This window comes from Vombatus ursinus, unplaced genomic scaffold (genome assembly GCF_900497805.2).
Source record: "Vombatus ursinus unplaced genomic scaffold, bare-nosed wombat genome assembly UNPS02014772.1, whole genome shotgun sequence".
NCBI classification, from domain to species: Eukaryota; Metazoa; Chordata; class Mammalia; order Diprotodontia; family Vombatidae; genus Vombatus; species Vombatus ursinus.
Genome location: NW_020954550.1, coordinates 22,558,957 through 22,574,654, shown reverse-complemented (window position 1 = coordinate 22,574,654; position 15,698 = coordinate 22,558,957). Strand labels below are relative to the sequence as shown.

Below are 15,698 nucleotides of genomic sequence, written 5' to 3'. Positions count from 1 at the left end.
GCTCCCTAGAGGTAAACGTCCTTCCTCCCTTAAGGCTAATGCTTTTAGACGTTAGGATTCTAAAGATAGCCTTGTCTTGAGCCCCACTGCTGCTACCCCAATTTAGCCCTTTCCAAATGGTCGAACACATTTATCTTTTTAAAATTTATTTTGATTCCAGTATTTGAATTTCATAGCTTCTACTCAGCTATCGTTGTTTGATCAAGAATGCTTGAAAGTCATTTGTTCTCTTAATGACCCATCCCCCTAGTGGCTTCCACCTTTCCTCCTTCCCCCTTCACATCTGCCCTCAAAGTGCTGGCAGATTTCAGTGTCCCTGGCCAGAGCTCTGTGATCTTATGACTGGGCATTCCTGGTCAGGGCACTCTGGTCTTCTGGCAATCCATGGCCACCCTGACAGGAGACTGTGGTCTTTCACCTTCCCTTGGGCAAACCTAGGACGGATATTACAATCTTCCAGCACCCCTTGGGCATCATTGGTCAGAATGCTGCTGTAGGCTTCAGGTGTGTGTGTGTGTGTGTGTGTGTGTGTGTGTGTGTGTGTGACACACATGTACATACATATATTTATATTTATATATACACTTCCTTGTCAGGGATCATCTTCCAGTGCCTTAAGTGGCTGACTTTTTTTGTTCAATACTGGTATGGATAAAGGAATTTATTGTTGTTACTCTTGGATTTCTTGGTCATTATGTGATCTAGTTTCCTTTTAGACCTTTGCTGGTATTTAGAACTTATGTGGGAAAGCTGGGCTCCTCTATGATCTTTCATGTCACCTTGAAGGTCTGATCCCTCCAGCTGTTGGTACTCTCTCACATTGTCTTGTAGTGGAAAAGACAGGGAGATTTAGAGTCAGGGGATTGGGTTCAGATCTAGTTAGGTGACTGAGCAAGTCACTCAACACTTTTGGACTCCAGTTTCCTCATCTATAAAACAAGGAGAATGGACTAGATGGCCTCGAAGGTCACTTTCAGTTCTATATGTATGATAACAATAAACTATTATTAAGCACCTACTATGTTCCAGGAACCATGCTAAGTGCTAGGATGTCTGCACATGTTATATCCAATCAAAAGATTTGCCTAGGGCAACGGCTCTTTAAAAATAATGTTTCTATATACACAGCACTTAGCGCTGTGCCTGGCATGTAGATGGTGAATACTTACTAAATGTTCATTAAATTAAGTTGACTTAGGAAAATTGAATAGTTCTCTCAAGAACCCTCAAGCTGCTCCCTCCCATCAAAGCTCATCTTTTTTAGTACTTTTTTGTCTGCCACTGGTGCTGAATAGCTACAAATCATGAAGCTACGATCTTCAAAGCACAGGTATTCCCAACGATAAAGGAAATTTGAGCAGTAGCCTTAAGAAGGTTACCATAATGGGGCAGTTGGGTGGGACAGTAGGTAGAGCACTCGCCCTGAAGTCAGGGGGACCTAAGTTCAAATCCAGCCTCAGACATGCACTAGCTGTGTGATCCTGGACAAATCACTTAATCCTGATTGCCTCCAAAAAAAAAAAAAAACAGGCTAGTTACCTAGCCTGGACCCTAGGACCATTCCTACTCTCTAGGAATGTACTCTGTACTCTAGACCATTGCTACTCTGTACTTGCAAGCTGGTCCATCTTTTATAGATGCAGGACATCAAAATATATGAAATCCTGAAAAAAAAAAAGCCCTGAGTGATTGTTAACATGTTACTGTATCTAAGAATTGTTGCTTTAGAGTTTAAAGACTCTCTCAGGAGAGTTAAGTTAAATCAGGCCATGGATAGATTTAATGAGTAAATGAAAAAAGCATTTCTTAAGTATTTACTATGTGTCATACACTGTGCAAGCATTGGAGATATAAACATAGGAACAAAGACAGTTTCTGGGTTCAAGCATATTATATTCTAATAAGGGGAGACAACATATATAGGAGTGTGGTGGCCAGGGAAAGATATTTAGGTTTGAAAAGTTACAGAGGTGGTGAATGGAACCATAAGGGAGTAAATTGACCCACTCTCTCCAGGAGCATTGACAACAGATTTGATGATGGTTCCAGAACATGGAATAATATAGGGGCTATATGTGTAGTGTCATGGTGGCTGATGAGAAGTCTAGAGAGTGAAGTAAAGTATGATTGGAGTCCAGGCCTAGATGTAGTAAGCGCCCGAGATAATGACCAATCAGGACAGCAAGACTCTGGGACAGAAATTCCAGCCATCCAGAATTTGGTTTCTGGAGAGGATTGCAAAGTGGCTTGTAAGAAGTTCTATAAGTGAAATTCTAATGGTCTTTTGTTTTTTGTTTGGCCAGTCGTGCAGTCACTGAACCATTATGCCCCCTATCCATAGAACCCATGAGCTACAACTGTCTGTGTGAAGGATTCAGCTCTTGAATTCTGAGAAACTCTCTTTTTAATTTTTATTTCAGTTCCAGATTCTCTCCCTCCCTTCACCCCTCCCTCATCTGTTGAGAAGGTAAAATACATGATATCCATTTTACATATGAAGTCATGCAAAACATATCTCTACATTAGCCATGTTGCAAAAAAAAACAACAACAAGAAAAATAAAGTGGAAAATTTTGCTTTAATATGCACTCAGAGTTTATCAGTTCTCTCTCTGTGAAGGTGGTTAGAATTTTTCATCATGGCTCCTTTGGAATTATCATAGGTCATTGTATTGATCAACCCAGCTAATTCTTTCATAGCTGAATACCATTACAATATTGCTGCTACTGTGTACCATGTTCTCCTGATTCTGCTCACTTTATTCTGCATCAGCTCATGTAAGCCCTCCAAATTTTTTTCTGAAACCATTCCCCTTGTCATTTCTTGCGGTATAATAATATTCCATCACCGTAATATACCACAATTTGTTTAGCCATTCCCCAATTGATGGACATCCCCTCAATTTCCAATTCTTTGCTACCTCAAAAAGAATATTTCTTTTCATAGTGGCTAAGAATTGGAAACTGAGGGGATCAAAGAATATGAACAGGTAGTTCTGAGAAATCAAAGTTATTAATAGTTAAATGAAAAATTTCTCTAACTCCCTAATAATAAGAGAAATGCAAATTTTAAAAAACTCTGAGGTTTCACCTTACACCCATCAGATTAGCTAACATGACAGAAAAGAAATATGACAAATGCTAGAAAGGATGTAGAAAAATAGGGACACTAATGCGTTGTTGGTGAAGCTATGACCTGGTCCAACCATTCTGGAGAACAATTTGGAAATGTGCTCAAAGGGCTATAAAACTATGCATACTCTTTGATCCAACAATATTGCTAGTAGGTTTGTACCCCAAAGACATCAAAGAAAAAAAGAGCTGTTCTTTATGAGGTAACAAAGAATTGGAAACAGAAAGGATGCCCATCAACTGGGGAATGACTGAACAAGCTGTGGTATCTGATTGTGAGGGAATATTATTGTGCTGTAAGAAATGATGAGTGGGATGATTTTAGAAAAATCTGGACTTCCATGAACTGATGCAGACTGAAGTGAGAAGAACCAGGAGAACATTGTATAGAGTAACAGCAATATTGTATGATGAACAAGTGTGAATGACTTATTCTCCACAATACAATGACCCAAGACAATCCCAAAGGATTCATGATGAAAAACAGTGTCTCTCTCTCTCTAGAAAAAGAACTGATGGAGTCTGAATACAAAGCATGCTATTTTTCATTTTCTTCCTTCCTGCCTTTCCTGTTTCCTTCCTTCCTTCCTTCTTCTATCCTTCCCTCCCTCCCTCACTCTTTTCTTTGTATGTTTCCTTCCACAAAATGCTTAATACGGAAATATGTTTTATATAATTGCACAAGTATAATCTTCATCAGATTGTTTACTGTCTTAGGGAGGGAAGAGGGGAGAGAGGGATAGAATTTGGAGCTTAAAATTTTAAAAAAAGATACAAATTGTTTTTATGTGTAATTGGGGAAAATAAAACATTATTTTAAAAGAGCTGTTACAAATATTTTTGTACATATGGGTCCTTTTCTTTTTTTCTTTGATGTCTTTGGAGTACAAATCTAATAGCAGCATTGCTATGACAAAGGACATGCACAGTTTTATAGTCCTTTGGGCATATTTCCAAATAGTTCTCTATAATGGTTGAACCAGGCCACAGCTCCACCAACAGTGCATTAGTGGCCCTATTTTTCCATATCCCCTCCAGCATTCATCATATTTCTTTTCTGTCATGTTAGCTAATCTGGGTGTGAAGTAGAACCTCGGAATTTTTTAAAACTTTCATTTCTCTATTAGTGAGTTAAGGAATTTTTTCATATGACTATTAATAACTTTGACTTCTTCTTCTTAAGACTGCGTGTTCATATCCTTTGATCATTTATCAATTGTCTTATTTTTATAAGTTTGGCTCAATTCCCTATATATTTGAGAAATGAGACTTTTATCAGAGAAACTTGCTATAAAATTTTTTCCCCAGTTTCCTACTTTCCTTCTAATATTGACTGCATTGGTGTGAGAAACTCTTGACATAACATTTCTCAGTCCATAACCAAATTCATCCATTCCAGACATCCTGGGATATCTTTCTTTCCATTGGAACTGAACCTGATTTGTTGATGAATAAATGCAAACTCAGCTAAATGACTCACATCTATCCACCCTGTATATATTGTCATCTTGCCACCCTCTCTATCTTGCCACCCTCTCTATCTGGCCCTTTCATTTCTTGCTTGCTGAATAGTAATCAGATCAATACTACCATTACCTCTGGGGAAGACATGATAGTCAACTGCTCTATGGCTCTATTCACCATTCCTAGGCCCTCCACCCCAGACAAAAACTCTCTTACCTGACCAATAATCCTTTATATATATTGCCTCTTATTCAAATGCAAACTCCTTGAGGTCAGGGACTGTCTCACTTTTGGATTTTTATCTCTACCACCTCACACAGTGCCTGGCACATAGTAAACGCTTAATAAGTTTTTTTTTATTCATCTACCCATTCATTCATTTATTCATGAGAATAGGCCCAATAAATTTGGAAAGCAATGCAGATCTTTTTTGTCTTCTTTTCTTCCTCCTTTGCCTCTCCAATCATGCACAATGTTCAAAGGCCCCAAAGCACAGTTCTTGGAGTAATAAATGCCTTGTCTCTCTACCAAACTTTGCCTTAGAATCCTTGGGAACTAGGAAACTGAAGACACATCACTGGCATGATCAGAGACTGAAAGCTTTCTGTATTAAAAGAGAAAGTTGGAGAATCATAGTTAGAGCTGCCACCCCCACAAACCATCCAACCAATCTGCCAACCCAGTGAACTTATTTGAGACTGTAGACTGTTGCCCAGATAGCTAGAGACCCAGACCAGAAGGATCACAGCACCCTCATCCCTAGTCCTTCTTTCTATTCACTATTAAAAACTATCCTTCAATAAAACTTATTCGATTACAAGTTCTGTGCATGGGCAGCTTTTCCCTCTTTGATGTTGTTAATGGCCTACCACAAAAATCACTCATTACTGCTAAATGGTAAGGGAAATGGGCAGGTGAAATTAATCGCCTTCTCACCTCACTCTATGGATTCCAGCATAACACTAATTCATAGATAATTACTTACATGGTAAAATGCGTAACATACTGTTTGCATGACTTATATGACAGAAAAGCGAGATCTGTTGGTCGTGTAATGAAAATCAGGGTTCAGAGAGGTATCCACAAAAGACCTGGAGGGTGGTATCTATCATCTTGATATTCTATGGTAGATTTGCAGAAGGATGTGTATAAGAAAGGCACAGGATGAAAAGCTGAGGAGAGTTATGGACTTCACCAGTGGAAAGAGTCCCCTTAATGGCTAAACTCACGAATTGGTTGAAGAATTGAAACATAAAATCTGAGTTTCCTTTGTATACAGTAATGTTATTCGTGCTTTCATACCATGTAATTATAGAGTCTTAGAACCTCAGAGTTAGAAGAGAGCTTAGCCATCATCTAGTCTAAACCCCTACCCAAAACATAGGTCCCTTTTATAACATCCCTGAAATATTTAGGCTACGCTTGAATACTTTTAGCAATAGTGAGCTGACTATTGGATTGTAAACTCCATGAGATTAGGAGCTCTATCTAATTTAAACATTGTATCATTCCCCAGCATGTAGCACAGTGTATGGCACACAATAGGTACATGACAAATGCTTATTAAACTTACAAGTATTGAGTAGAATTCAACTTAGACATAGAGAATCTAGGTGCAGCTAGGTGGCAAAGTGAATAGAGTTCCAGGCCTGGAGTCAGGTAGACTCATCTTCCTGAGGTCAAATATGGCCTCAGATACTCCCTAGTTGTGTGACCCTGGGAAAGTCACTTAACCCTGTTTGCTTCAGTTTCCTCATTTGTAAAAATGAGCTGGAAAAGGAAATGGCAAACCCCTCCAGTATCTTTGCCAAGAAAATCCCAAATGGGGTCACATTGGATATATGGATATGACTGAAAAATTAACAACTAACTACAACACAAAAAAAGAATCTGGACAGGAACTGTTGATCCCAGTGCTTCTCCAAGACCACTTTGGTGGCCATGTCGAGCTCTTCCCAAACCCTACAACTGGTGCTTCTAAGAGGAGAAGCATCCATATCATTCATTCCCTCCTGTCTTCCAGCTCTCCTTCCTCTCCCATCCAACTGAGCTGGAAGCAACTGAGATAGGAGCCTAAGCCAGCTCTCTGCAATTCTGCCAAAATGAGTTTGAGGAAAAACGGAGGAAAAGAGTAATTTCAAAATAGGAATTTAAAAAGGATTCCAAATTTCTATTGTCTAAATTGTTATGACCCAGGCAGAAGAAAAAATATACGTATTTGAAATAAAAATTTTAGATTACTAACAAAAATGAAGTGCACTAGACATCTGCTTTTCAATGAAAATTAGACCTGAGGCCAAGTCACATCCCCTTCCTAATTTTCAGTTTCCTTAGCAGCAGCAGAATGAAGCAGTGGATAGAGTGCTACTGGTTTGGGAGTCAGGAAGATCTAGGCTGCCTCTGACAGTAGCTGTATGACCCTGGGCAAATCACTTAAATCTCTTAGAAACCCTTCAGTTTCATCATCTGTAAAATGAGGAGATAAGACGCAATGGCATCTAAGATCCCTTCTGGCTGTAAATCTACGATCCAGCGACTGGATGATCCCTAAGGTCCCTTTCTACTCTAAAATTCTTTAATTCTAGAAGGCAAAAAAGGGCAGTTCCATACTTTGTTTTCTTCTTTCAGTGTCTCTATGAAATGGGTACAGTCAGGTATATATGATGTGCGTGAGGGGCAGCTGGGCAGTGAAGTGGATAGAGTACCTGGATAGGCCTGGAGACAGGAAGACTCATCCTCCTGAGTTCAAATTTGGCCTCAGATCCTTCCTAGTTATGTGACTGTAAGCAAGTCATTTAACCCTGTTTGCCTCAGTTTCCTCATCTGTAAAATGAGCTGGAGAAGGAAATGGCAAACCACTCCAATATCTCTGCCAAGAAAATTCCCAAATGGGGCCATGAAGAGTTGAACATCACTGAAACGATTCAACAACAAAAATTTTTATTTACTTCATTAAACATTTCCCAATTACATATTAATCCGGATCCAGTTGCACTCAGTAGTTTTGTAGATGCATTGAGAGTTTGATAGCTCTACTGTGCTCCAACAAGAGGAAATTGAGGTGCAGAGGAATTCTGTGTCTTACCCAAGGTCACATAGCTACAAAATAGCAAAGAAGTTAATAAGTAACCTGCTGGTGGGTCTCCCTGCCATGTCTCTGCCCACTTCATCCATCTGTCCATCCTCCATTCAGCCACCACAGTGATTATCCTAAAGCTCAGGTCTGACCATGCCACCCTCCTATTCAATAAACTCTGCTTTCTCCTATCACCTCCAGGATCAAATATAAAATCCTCTGTTTGTTTGGCATTCAAAGCCCTTCGTATCTCCCAATTCTGGCATTTCCTCTGGCCATCCCCCAGGCCTGGAATGCTCTCCCTTCTTATTTCTGCCTCTTGGCTTCCCCGGCTTCCTTCAAGTCCCAGTGAAAATCCCCCTTTTCACAAGAAGCTTTTTTTGAACCCCCTTAACCCTAGTGCCTTCCCTCTCTTGATCATTCCCAATTTATTCTGCATATAACTTGTTCGTATACAGATACTTACATATTGTCTCCACCTTTGGATTGTGAGCTCCTCAAGGGCAGGAGCTGTCTTTTACCTTTCTTTGTATCTCCAGAGCTTAGCACAGAACTTGGCACATAGTAGTAGGCACTTAATAAATGTTTATTGACTAAGTCCCTAGGTTTGCTGACTCGGAATCTAGAGTTCTTTAAAGTAAAATTAATAATAAGTAAAACTTATATAGTGTTTACTCTGTGCCAGGCACTGAGCTAAGCATTTTACAATTATTTTATTAGATCCTTACAACAATCCTTGGGGGTGGGGAGTGCTATTATTATTCCTATTTTACAGATGAGGAAATTGAGGCAAACAGAAATTAAGTGACTACACTGGGAGGTTGGTCAAGGCCAGTTACATTCCTGGAGTTCGCAGGCAAGTAAGAATGTCAGTGAATACAAAAGGCCCAAGTTGGATGGACTAGGTAAGAAAGGGAAAGTAATTAACATAACTGTTCACATATCATTAGTTTTGCTCTATGACCTTATTTAGAATCACCAGCTACAGTTAAAAAAATTTTAAATAAGTTTTATTGATGTCTTCTGTTTTTAACATCATCATAATTCTCCCTAGTATCCTTTCCAAATCCCTTTCAGAGAGCTATTCCTTATAACAAATAATATTTTTAAAGAGGGAAAAAAAATCAGCACAACTAATCAATACATTGAAAAACTCTGAAAATGTGAACAATGTGTGACACCCATGAGCCAGCTACATTTTATTCTTGGGGTCCTCATTTTGTGCCCCATTTCTTCCCTCTTCTGCTGGGCACTGTACAGAGTAAAGGCTGTGCTTATGACTAGGAACTGATATCCAAAGAAAGGCAGAAAGCATGCTGGCCAAAGGCGTTCTGCCCAATCCCTATCCTCCTCCACCCCCTTTTTTCCCTCAGCTTTGGCAGTCAGTGGGGAATAGGCAATGGCAGTGGAGGAGAGACAGAAAAGGAAACCAGAAATGTGGAAAAACAAACTGGAGGCCAAGGAAGCTATAAAAAGAGAAAGGTGTGAATGCCATGAATTGACACCCACAGGGATGGCTAACTGTTAGACAGCTTCTTCAGGGTTTGTTGTGGGAGTGTGGGGGAGGGGATCTTCCAATAGTGAAGACCCCAGAGATGTCATATGGGCTTCCTTAAGCCTGGATTGTGCCTCACTCTAACAGGATAAAGAATATTCTATGGACTATGTTTATTTAGCATTTCTTCTAAGAGCACCACACCAAGCAATTACCATGTGACTGCCTTTCACTGGAGCTATAACTAGCCCTTGAAAAATGGGGATTTGCCACAGGGTGCTGCACTTCCTGTGAGAAGAGGGATAACTTCCTTTTTTTGGAGAATAATCTTCTTCCTTAGGGATCTCACCTTGCCTGAGGAATAAAACCATCATGCCCCAATCTATCCCCCTCTCTAGGATCGTCCATTGGCACCTTTTCCCACCCAATCAACAAGCATTTATTAAATGCCTACTAAGAGGCACACACTGCCCTAAATCTTGGGGATTACATTATTTTTTTTTCCAGACCTGTGATTTCAATGGCATAGAGAACTGTCTATATACCACAGTATATAGGTATCCCCTCTGTAATGGATAGGAGAGACTTACTTTTGAAGCTAAAGTAGATGACAAGGGTGAGTATTCTGGAGGGTGATGACAAGAAAATGGCCGGGGTGGAATCAATATTGTTTATTAAGCACTTACTATCTGCCATGCATTGTGCTAAGGCTGAGGATACAAAAAGAAGCAAAAGACAGACCATGCCCTCCAGAAACTTACAATCTAATGAATATGAAGCAAGACTAGGGCTAGCTACATAGAATGAACTATGCCACTCAGACCTCATCACTCAGAACAACATGAGGTGAGGAGTGTCTCCCAGGAGGTGAGAGTGGTGTCTCCCAGGAAGGTTCAGCAGTAGAGTGGATCATGAAGTCCAGTGGGCATAACATCAGGCCAGGCAGGATGTCAGGAAGGACTTGACCTGGGATTTTCTCCCCTCTGAGGCCAGATCTTTATCCAGGCTTTCTACCCACTACTGCCTCTCTAGGGAAACATAAGGATACTGAAATGAGAAAATCTCTGACCCATAATTTCACCGTAAGTAGGGGTAATGGAAATAAGCATTTATTAAGCCCCTACTGTGTGTCAGGCACTGTGCTAAATGCTCTACAAATATTATCTTATTTGAAGGAACTCTTCCTTGTAGCAACCTGCCCCCTTGCTCTCCACCTCCCCTCTCCCCTCTTTCCTCCCTTCCCTGTTCACCCCCCAACATTCCCAGGGTCTAGATGGGACAAAGTCTTGAATCTGCCTCATCACAGTTAAATGCAAATCTCTCTTTCAGACTGTGGACAAAAACCTTTTGTGCTTTATATTATTGTTACATTATTGTAACATTGTTACATTATTGCAAAAAAAACATCCAGAGAGCTATCTATTTATTCATTAATTCATTCATTCATTTATGCATTTATTTATTTATTCATTTGTCTGTTTGTTTTTAAAGGAATCAGTACTTCATCTTAAGCAAGATGTTCCTGATATCTCTAAACCCAGGATATATGACAGAGCGCCTGTGTAGATGGGAGTAGAAGATCCTGGGCACTGGCCCAGGGAATTCCATCTTTGCTTCACCCACTTCTACCTAGAAGAAGAACAAGAACCACATTAAAGCGAGCAGTTTTTTCCTGGCCCTTAAAGAAGGCCCAGAAAGTCAAACATAGGTCTGGAATTACCTCAGGGGGCAAAGGGTGAGTTGCACATCTGCAGGGAAGTTTGTACAGCTGCAAAAGGGAGTTTGCCTTTTGTGTGCTCTCCAGTGCAGTGGGGAATTGGCATCAGTGTAAATGAACAGTGCCAAACAGTACTGGTTCCCCCTGCCCCAAATGGTCAACTTTACCCTCCCCTAATCCACATCCACACCACTGCAAACACCCTGCACCTTATCCTCCAATGCCTTCTTAAAAGTCAATAATCATTTTGCTTAAGAAACAGATGTTGCCCAATGACTAGAAAGTGGCTTAATTATCTTCTTGGCATTGATATGAGTTGAAGTATTAATGTTTTTAAATGGATAGCATTCAGTTTCCCATTTTTAAACAGGAACATATCTTGGATGTGTAGAAGTGGCTGGTCATCCTGCTTTTTCATACTGTTAGTTTATGGTCAATTTTGAAGCTCCAATTTTGTCGAACTTTGCCAATTCTTAGGTCATCATATCCAAAAATGTTTAGTTTTCAAAATTAGACATCCTGAGACTACAGGGTTAGATTTGCCTTTCAGGTGGAGACTTTTACAGCTGGTCGGATATGAGTTCTTTTAGGCCATAGAGACCTAATTAGGCCAGGAGGGTGGGGTGGGTGGGTGGGGGGCTGGCACAGAGTTTTCCTCTGCAGAATGGGATTGGCTACAGGATCTGGTGAAAGGAGTCCTTGGAGACTTCTGGTTAAGATGATGCCATGAGAGGTCTTAGAGAAACCTAGGTTTCCCTCAAGTATTCAAGCAAAGTTCTAAGAATGTGTCAGAAGGACCAATGACAGAGAAAACCAGAAAGAAATGTCCATAACATAAAATGCCCTGCCCAGGACTGCGCAAGAAGATTGCCTGAAACTGGTGGACACTGAGCAAAGAAGAAATCATGAACTCGATGCTCTTAAAAAATCGTGGATAGACTTGCACGAAGTAATGAAGAATAAAATGAGCAGAGCCAAAAGAACATTGTATACGGTAACAGCAATATTGTTTTAAGAACAACTTTGAGTGACTGAGTCATTTTGACTATTATGAATACTCATATTAACTACAAGGGACCTATGGAGGAAGATGCTATCTGCATCCAGAGAAAGGACTGATAAATAGAAATATGTATAGAATGATTTTACTTATATATACATATCTATGTCTAAAGATAGCCATCTCTGGGGTGGGGGGGGGAGAAAAAAGAAAAAAAAGAAATTTACATGGTAACTTCATTCTATATTTAAAAGGAATCACAAGTTGTACATGATAGATTTTCAGTTTTCATTGCAATAACTTTTTAAAAAATTATACTATGTTATGGAAATGCTTGTTTTATTCTGTAAATTAAAAAAAAAAAGAGAGAGGAGGAAATAGTCATACTTCCAGGACAGTTCACACCAAACTACAGCAATAGAAAGGGCAAGCATAGCATCCAAGGTAGTCTATGTCAGAGGTGTCAAACTCTCCAGCAATAGCATATGAAATTGGGATGGAATTAAGTGCTTTGGAAGAGTAAAAAAAAAAAAATAAAAGGAAGGAAAAGAAATCCTTTATTAGAACACAGGCCTGAAATCAGGAAGACATCTTCCTCGGTTCAAATCTGACCTCAGACACTGGCTAGCTGTTGTGACTCTGGGCAAATCACTTAGCCCTGTTTTTGCCTCAGTTTCCTCATCAGTAAAATGAACTGGAGAAGGAAATGGCAAACCACTCCAGTATCTTTGCCAAGAAAACCCCATATAGGGTCATGAAGAGTTGGACACCATTGAACAACAAAGTGTTGATCACATTCCTTTTTCTCCCTACCACCTTTTTTTGTTATAAAGAGAGTAGTGGTGGGGGGGACAAAAAAAGAATACATTATACAAAAGAAGGGGCTTGGGTAGGGCCAGGCCAAACCTATGGCAAGTCCGAAGCCTGGCGCTGGCATCAAGGCCTTTCCTTGTTGGGAAGTATCCCCCCTACCTTCCCCAGTGCACTCACACTCCCAGGCAGGTGTCAGATCTATTTGCTCAGCTCCTACTATCAGGCTGTCCTGACAACCCATGAAATCCACTTCCACTATTTGTGGCAGACACACTGAGAGGGGAAACTATCCAAGAAAGGAAAGGAAAAGAGAGAATTCCTAATTAAGAAAATAAAAGATGTAAACTTTCTATTCTCCAGAAGTGTAAGGCGATGTCATTGTAAAGATGGGGAGGAATACGAGGACCCTTATCCCAGGGACTCCAAGTACGCTCTTTAGAACATCAGACTGCTGTGAAAGGGACAAGGCGATGAGGTAGCTGAAGCCAGTTTCCTCCAGTGCAGCGCAGGACCTTGCATTTGTTTTAAAGGCTGGCTACCTTGAAAAACAAGATTACAGTTTTCTGGGATGTGAATGGCAGTAGCCTAGTGCTCTCAGCAAGTTTTCTATTATCATGGGAGTGACAAAGACAAACAATAGTAGGGTGAATTTGCTATAGATGCAGACACATATAGATGTGGCAGAATGAATAATACCATTTGGAAGGATGCAAAGAAACATCAGTGTTTTAAAATCTCAGCTCCTGATAAAAAGATCTACCCATTTATAGCAGCCACTCCCTTACATGCTGAGGAATAGCTACACTAGCTGGAATGTTTGTTACGAGATAATGAAACTGATTTTATTCCTGAGGATGATGACAAAATAGGAGAATTATATGATGATGTTGATCACGCTCTCCCAATCAAGAGTTCACTGACAAATGGCAAACTAAAGGATGATGAAATGTATGAAGTACTTCCAGAAGAAGATGATGAAAGTGCTGCTGGAAAAATGAAGAAACAAAGGTAAATGAGTCAAGATGTTAACTCATACTTCAGGAGATAAAAGCACTGAGCATGTTAATTTTTAAGGAGTAGTGCACAGGGGCTGTTCTTGCTGAGTTGTCATTTAAACATGATGATGTTATCTACATTCTCAGCAAGGACCACAATAGATTTGGCTGGTGGATAGGAGAAATGAAGGGAACCATTGGCTTGGTGCCTAAAGTCTACATAATGGAGATGGCTGATATTTGAGAGCCCTCAGACTGAATAAAGAAGTTGAGATCAACTTTTCCTTTCTGCCTAAAATGTTGTGGATTAAGTGAGATCATTGAGTGATGACAACTTATCTCTTTTCTCTGTACTGTTGAAAACTATCAATATCTTCTTTCCATTCAGCTTTGGTTGTTATTTTATATACAATTATTCTTCATGATGTTTTCATGATAACAAATTAAATTAAGGTATTCATAATAATCAAAAGCAAGCAGTAGAGTTATTATACCTGTTGCCATTTTGCATGAGAAACAATTGTAGTTATTATTTATTCACCTGTTTTGTATAAATCAGATCATTTTATTTTGTTAAAGAACTCAGTACTGTCTCCCAAATGGCAAATGACCCTTCTCAAGGGTATTGTAATGCCCATTATTAATGATAAGTTAAGTTTTATGACTGTAACATATAATTTTACAGATATTTCAATTTAATATGTCTTAATGACACAAGAGGTCACTATACATAGAAAAAAAGGAAATGGCATTGTAGACTATTATTGAGGAAAAACACAATAATTGATCATAACCATGAATGAGAAAGATAAACTCAGCCATAAAACAGAGAAGGGTAGTGGAATGGACCAGAAAGCAGAATCCAACAATATTAGGAACACAGAGATTCACACAGATTGAAAATGAGTGATAAAAACAAAATTTATTATGCCTCAAGCAAAAATTTAAAAAGCAAAGGTAGATGGCAATAATGATATCAGATAAATCAACAATAAAAATAGACAAGGTTAAAAAAGATAAGCAAGGAAATTACATTATGCTTATAAGCACTATATATAATGAAATAATGTTGCTATCTGACACATATAATAAATAGCATAGCATCTAAATGCTTAAAGGAAAAACTAAGTAGTCTTGAGGGGAAAATCTACATCCTTAAATAATTTCATCAATAAAATAAAGGACAGAACAATAAATTGGGTACTTCCCAAACACAGCCAGGCAGGGGGAAAGTGAAAGCAACAAACTAGCTTTGGCTGGTTTGTGCCTTTGGAATGCATTTCTCTTCCAGTTTAGCAGTCAATCAACAGTCTTCATATGATGAGCAGACTGGTCATAGAATGCATACTCAACACTGGGGAGCAAAGACCTTCTATTACACATAATTAAGTAAATTAAAAAATAACATATTAAATAAATTAAATAAAATGTCTTTCAGGCTCCCCAGCTTCTTCCAGGTGGGCTAGTAGTAGGCAAAGCACACTGCACATGTGCAGAGGATGATGCTCCACTGGCTAGGCCCTCAATACATAAAAATTCAGAAAATCGAGGAAGAAATAAACAATTATCCCATAGAATTGCTAAATAAAAGAAAAATCTGAAGTTTTTTTTTAAACTAATGAAATAGATAAGTCATTAGCTAATTTTATCCAAAAATAAGAGTAAACTTCAAATTATTAAAATAAAAAACAAGAAAGTAGAATTCACAACAAATGAAGAAAGGAAATTATTAGAAACTATTTTGCCCAATTATATGATGAAAAAGCTGACAACTAACAAAAAATATAAATATCTACAGAAATATGAAATACTCAGATTAACAGAAAAAGATATAGAGAATTTAAAAAATCTCATCTTGGGAAAAGAGATAAGTGAGTTTCCAAAGCAAAAAAAAACTTAAGACCAGATAGATTTACAAGAGAATCCTATCAAATATATAAAGAACAACTAACTAATTTTACATATTTTTAGAACAAAAGATAGGATTTGAATTCAGATCGTCCTGAC

The 15,698-nt window shown here is 39.0% G+C and overlaps 1 pseudogene; it reads left to right on the top strand.

Moving 5' to 3' along the window:
* The first annotated feature begins 12,954 nt into the window (after positions 1–12,954).
* LOC114044087 lies at positions 12,955–13,935 on the top strand (annotated as a pseudogene).
* Positions 13,936–15,698: the final 1,763 nt, after the last annotated feature.